The sequence below is a fragment of the Pygoscelis adeliae genome, unplaced genomic scaffold, assembly GCF_000699105.1.
Source record: "Pygoscelis adeliae isolate BGI_AS28 unplaced genomic scaffold, ASM69910v1 Scaffold171, whole genome shotgun sequence".
Classification (NCBI taxonomy): domain Eukaryota; kingdom Metazoa; phylum Chordata; class Aves; order Sphenisciformes; family Spheniscidae; genus Pygoscelis; species Pygoscelis adeliae.
The window spans coordinates 7,314,235-7,320,660 of record NW_008824186.1 but is presented as its reverse complement, the minus strand read 5'-3'; positions in this window follow the sequence as shown (position 1 = coordinate 7,320,660).

Sequence of the window (6,426 nt, the reverse complement as noted above, 5' to 3'; positions counted from 1 at the left end):
AGCAGGAATATACCCTGTCCATGGGTGAGGGCGCTAGCCTGGTGCTTCGGGGGACAGGGGCAGTTTAAATCCTCTGTCCTCTGCAACCCTCTTATAAGGATATTCCTTAGCTCAGTGTGTTGAGAGGGTAAATATGTGAAATGATTGCGAGGCGTTTCAGTAAAAAGGTACCAGGATCACTCAAACCTTTTCTGGAGAAGTGGATCTAGGATTTATTTTCCAACAAATAGTCATTTTCTTTCGATCCTGCCTTCCCCTGTATCCCAGCATAGCCTTTTTTCTCCTCAGTTTTTGCTTTATGTGTGTTGATCTGGTTTTGCAAGGCAAACTTTAATGGAGGCTAACAAACACTTTGAAGCTTTACTGGAGTTTAAGCAAAAGTGTGGACAGTATTTGGCATTAAATTTTCTATGGAACAGTATTCTACCTAGACTCTCTGTTAAGAGACAGCATATGGTACTATTTATACCTTTCCAAAGCAAACGCTAGTTCATCCAGTGCCACATGAGCTTCCTCGGTGACATGTATAAAGGCAATTTTCTGTGTCAGTATGGTATCATTCTATACAATTCACACCTGGAGAGTTCCACCTTGAAGTTGTAACAAATGTACGATGTTATTTCAGAGGATGCTTTAATAGAAACAAGTTGTTTGTTGCTTTTCTGAATTCCTCATAAAACAGCTGCAAGATCACTGTGCTGCACAGCCATTATAAAGTAATAACAGATCGGTTTGTAAGATGCTTAAGGCGTGTTTTTTCTTTGTCAATTGTTTTAAAAATCTAAACATCTGAGGAAAAAAAAAAAAGAGCAGTGCTTGCTGTTCCAGTTCTTACTATTCCAGTTACTGCTGAAGTGACTTGCCCAAGGTCACACAGGAGGGCAGTGTCGGAGCCAGCAGCCCAGCTTAGGTCGCCTGACGGCAGGTTCAGTAAGTGCCCTTCCTGATGATTGTGCTATCACGCATCTGAAACAACCCCAACCTACGCTTTGCCCTTCTGTTTTCTTGTTTGAGTCATCGTTTCTGGAAAGACTGGGACGTCATCTTGTCATCTGCACATCGTATTATCGGGATGTTCCAAGCTCCTGGCGCAGACCTTCCTTCTCCTTCTTGGAAAACCAGTCACCTTCTTATTATAGTTCTTTTGAAGCCTGCTTGTGCTATTTGTATTTGATTAAATTCACCATGAGATATTCTTAACTAAGAAAAGGATTTTGAACACTGAATCAGGCCTGCTACCTGAGAATTTTCTTCTGAAGTCAAGTGAGGGAGAGAGAGAGAGGGGGGAATTTATCACAGCATTGATGTAACATAGCTGGTATTTTAAATGGCTTGCATTTTAGACTAACGTTTTACTATGTCTGTACATTGGATGCTAATGTCCCGTGTTTAACATCATTTTAGTGACTTCTGTACTGTATCTTCTGAATTTCAGAACGAAATGCACAATTTCTACATGCCAGCTCTGCAAGCTTAACCTGAAGCCGAAGGGAATTCTTTCCGGCTGCTAATGCTAAAAACCGTGCAGTGGTATAAAAGACATGTCTGTTCAGCAAAAGGCAGATCGCGTAGGAGCGTGTGCGCGTGCTGAAGCAGTAGCACGGAAGACGTAGCAACGTGGGCACGTTTTAACAATCAGTGTCTGATAACAATGCAGATACCAGCATATCCAAACATCTCCGCTTTAGTACTGCGGTTATTAGTATATCCTTAACCCTGATATAATTACGTATGCACTGACGTGACTGTTACCTGCGGTAGACGGCATACCTGTCATCCTCACGCAAGATCCAATCTCTCCTGCTCTTTGTGAGGCTGATTTATGCTCAGCTGAACAACCTCCCCACCTCAGTCAGCCTAGCCCTCTGCTGTCATACGGCAACGGCATCGCTGATCTCTTTCAGACCCTACAGTTCTCTCGGGAGGCTGTTCACGAGCCGACCTGCTCTGACGGTTAGAAAACAGTAATGATGCAAGAAGGGAAAGAAAACTCAGCTTGCCTCGAACTGTTTATCTGTATGTAACGAGTAAGAAGCAAAAATCTGATGCAGCTGCAATAAGAAACAAAAATAACTGCACGCAAGGAACAGAGTATGAATTTGGCCCCTTCTTACTCAGCAAAGGCTTTACTGAACAGCACTGCTAAAGTCTCTTTTCCGTTTCTTTTAAATGGGAGGTAAAGAAACAGAGAGAAATCTTTCACGTAGGTAAGATCTTAGTGTCTCATTCTGCCATTCTGTATTTTCTCCTATTTTTAAAGTACTTCTGTATCGGTGCCATTTTTTTCTCTTATAAAAATAGTTCAAGTAATGCTTCAAACATTTTAAGAGAAGAAAGAGGGACGGGAGATAAAAATCAGTTTTGTGACACTTTCCTGAAAATTAAAATGAGATTTTTGCGTTCACAGTGTCCCCTCTCAAATCAAGTTTCCAGTCGAATCCCTTCCCAGCTCGAGCAGCACCGATAGCTGCCTGGGAGGAGAGCGGTTTGTACCTCCAGCCTCTGTAAAACTGCTTCTGCTGCTTTAGTTCCCCTCAAAGGCACACCGAGCATCGCAGCCTGTGGCAACGGGATACTTGTTGGAAAGTAGCTCCAATTATGTAATTAGCTGAAGGAAAAAAATAATCTCTGAAAAAGTCTGATAATGCGTGGTAGTGAACCTTGTGCTCTTAACGGGCTGTGGTTAGAGCTCTTAAAAGAACCATTGCTCCTGACGCTAATTATAGTAACATGACTGGGCACGCATACACATTTTCCATGTTTTTTTGGCATCACCTGATGGGAAGCTGTAGGAGAAAGAAGTCACAGTAAAAACGTTCCCATAAGGATATCGGGGCAAGAATGGCAGCCTGTGCCGTGATGTCTGCGCTGGCTGGCTTAACAGCTGGGTGAGGTACCCGGGCAAGCCCGTGCTCTTCGTGTCCTTGCTTTGTTCCTCTCTCCGAACCCTGAGCCGCGGCGGCCATCCCTGCGGATGCTGCCTGTGCGGCAGTATTGCCACGGGCAAGTAAATTCCACGGGGTATATGGCATTCACAGTTTTCTACTCATCTAAATTATAACGGTGGATTAAAGCGCCATCCTTACAACGTGCAGATAGAACTCAGTCTCCTCTTTGTGGTAGGAAAAAATTATACACGGTCTTAATTTCACTGAATTTCGTTGGGTGTCAGTATCTAAATCCCCTTGAAATTCCCTGAACTTTGTTGTCTAAATCTGGTTAACTTGCAGTGACTGCGAACCACATGGTACTCGTTATATTTTGGTGATCTAGTGGGAAGTAGGGTGGGCCCACTCTAAATGTATTAAACATGTGACAGAGGAACTTTTGAGTATTAATATTGCGGCATGTTGGCAGGCGCTCACGGTACTGTTAAGCTGGAGGAGTGTTCTTGGTCTCGCTCTAATAGCATTCAGCGGCTCGTATCCTTCCATTTCAAAATGCAGCTCCTATACGGAGTAGAATTTACACACATCGGATGTGCAGCCAAGGATACGTGCCTCTCATTACTTAGAGCTTGTAACACTACTATCTAGGCTAGCCTGACAGCAAGGAAGCCTTTGAAGTGTTTCTGTGCTCTGCACGGGCATGAAAAAATGTGAGCCGTCTTCTGTCGGGCTGTTAGTCATACTGTACAAATCTGGATGCTGCGTAACTGCCGCAGAGTGTGTCTCACTCTGATTAGGGTGCTATTGATAAGAATATAATCTAAAAATATACTTAGATCCATTGATCTAAATGGGAGGTGGATGCAGTATTGGCCCGATGAAGTTGTGTAGAGAAGGCAGCGCTAGTGCTAGGCAGTGCGGTGCGGGTGAAAAAGATGTTAAAAGTAATTCTGGTGTTTCCTTGCTAAACACGAGGTTTTCCCTTCGAAGTGCTTACACATTTGATAGTCCAGAGCTCAAGTCATATCTGAATGGACTGCAGAAGTCACTCGTGTGGCTGGGGGGGTAATCTCAGGGTGCCACCTGCGCTGCAGAACGGCCTGCAAGTGGGTAAACAGAAGGGGAAACATCGGTCTTCACGACCACTGGTAGAAATGGTGGTAGAAACGCTGAACAGGGACCGATGGATAGGATGTGCCTTGCGTCTCTCTTTTAGTCCCGGCTAGCTGTTCGGTCTAGACTCAGTTAGAAGTATAAGAATACTGATTCCTTACCTAATAAATAAACAGTAATAATATCAAATTAAATCACTGTCTACATTGAAATGCAAGTATCAAGGCTACATTGGAAACTGTTTTCCCAGCTGAAGTCTGTGGGAAGCGCCGGTGCAGCCAGGACCTCATTCGGTATCTAATCACAGCTCCGGTGCTGACCTGTCCTGTGACCACCGTCATTCGACCGTCCTTAGTGTTACTCGCCTCGCCAGCACCGGGGGGCTGTAACAATATATAGCTCCCTTTATAAAAGTAGCAATAAAATGCTGCTATAGTTTTTCTCTTTCTCTGCAACTAACGCTCGCTATGTTATGTTTTATCTTGATGTGCCTGCGGTGTAAAGCACAATTCCTGCCACTGCATCTCAAAAAGCCTGAAGGTGTTTTTGTCAAAATCCAATCCATTGCAGAAAGCGTTTTCTCTCAGCAGAATAGACTCACAACAGAGAAAATGTTTGTATTTGGAGAGTGAGCTCATTTAATGAAAGATGCAATATTGTTATGTATTTATAAGCTTATTTCTTATATTCTGATGCATTCAATGGACTATGGATACAAGTAAATTTTCAGTTTATTAGTTAGTGTCGTACGTTTAGCCTCCACCACGGTCTCATGATGACTAGCATTTTTCCTTTATTTCGGCAGTAACCCAACACATGAAGATCAAGGGACGGGAATTTCCACACTGACAGGAGAGTTAATATGATTTTTCGTTGACACTCGTCACTAAGTCACACAAGCCCTTTTGAAACAAAAGATTTTAAGTGACTTGGTATGAAGCACATGATGTGCAAAGCCAATAGAAAAACCCACAGTCCTGTGTCCGAATCCTTTGCTTTCATCTCTGCGTCCTTCCAACCATCTATTATTATTCTAGCATAGTAACACCACATTTCTTTTAAAACTTCCTTGATGCACACTGTTGCAGAAATTTAAGATTGCACCTCCAAAAAACAAGATACCCTGACACTAGAACAAGGTACTCGGTTCTGACTTAACCCCCCCCACACACATACATATACTCGCACATAGACGCACAGAGTTCAGTTTGATTCATGTGGCTGTGAGAAACTGCAGCCTGCTGTACAAATGACCGGTTCCTTTTTCCAGACCTAATCCTGGGCTATCAGCTTTCACTTTTCCTTCCACGAGATCCTTCTCTAAATCCTTATCTGTGCACTAAGTCTCTTAAGTGCCAAGCAAAACTGTTACGGACTGTGAAACATTGCCATGATGACAGAGATCAGACACAGAATTATTTTATCTACGTACAAGGCTTTATCCTTTGAAATAATTTTACCTTTAGGTAGAAAACTTTTCAAAGTAAATAACTTCTTTTTTTTTTTTAAACTATTGGGGCTTTTCTGAAGACTTGACCAACCGTGCTGCCTTTTAATGCTTGAGTAATGGACATGTGAATTCTTTCATCCTGCATTCTTATCTAGCCATTTTCGGTCAAGCCTGCATAGAATTTTTCTTCTCACTTGATATAAAACCAATTGGTCACTGACATGAAATATTTTGAGGGTTTTTGTTTGGCTTTTTTTTTTTTTTTTTTTTTTTTTACTTCTAGTAGTATACTTTTATCTGAGAAATTATGAAAGCACGTGAATCTGTATGCTTTAAAAAGCGTATGTACAAAGACAAACTATTTGTGGAGAACATAATTCTGTAGCTCTGTAACAGAATTTTTTAAAGCTTCTGAAACTTCTGTTATCCAGTCTTGCACGTAGTCAAAACGTGTATCTCATTAACGAGGATCCCCACAGCCCCGTTCTTGCAACACTAGTAGCTACTAAACGAGCTGCGAAGCCCGGAAGGATCTCTTTTATCGGCTGGCTCCTCCAAACCTAAAACAATGCTGTCAGCTCTGTAGGACTCGCGTTTCTGTACTCTACCTACACATTTCTCATTGTCGAGCAATAAGCTGTTCCCACCACCTGTTGGGAAAAAAACCCCCTTATATCAGACAGTCTTGGCGGAACGCGATATACTGTACTTACTGGGGTCACTGGATGTTTCTCCCTGTTTTCTTAGGCCTCGAAGGGTTTGAACGCGAAGGATTCTTGCACTCTTTAAACGCAGTGGCCGCCGCTGTCGGCCCTATAAGCTGGGAGGGGAGGGGAATGAGAGAGGGTTTCAGGGATCTGAGCAATGCCATTGCTATCACCACGCTGAAAATAACCTCTGACAAAAGCCTGGCATTTTGTTCCCTTATGTCCACTTGTGAGTAGGTGGACAACAATGCAGCCCCTCAGATTACAC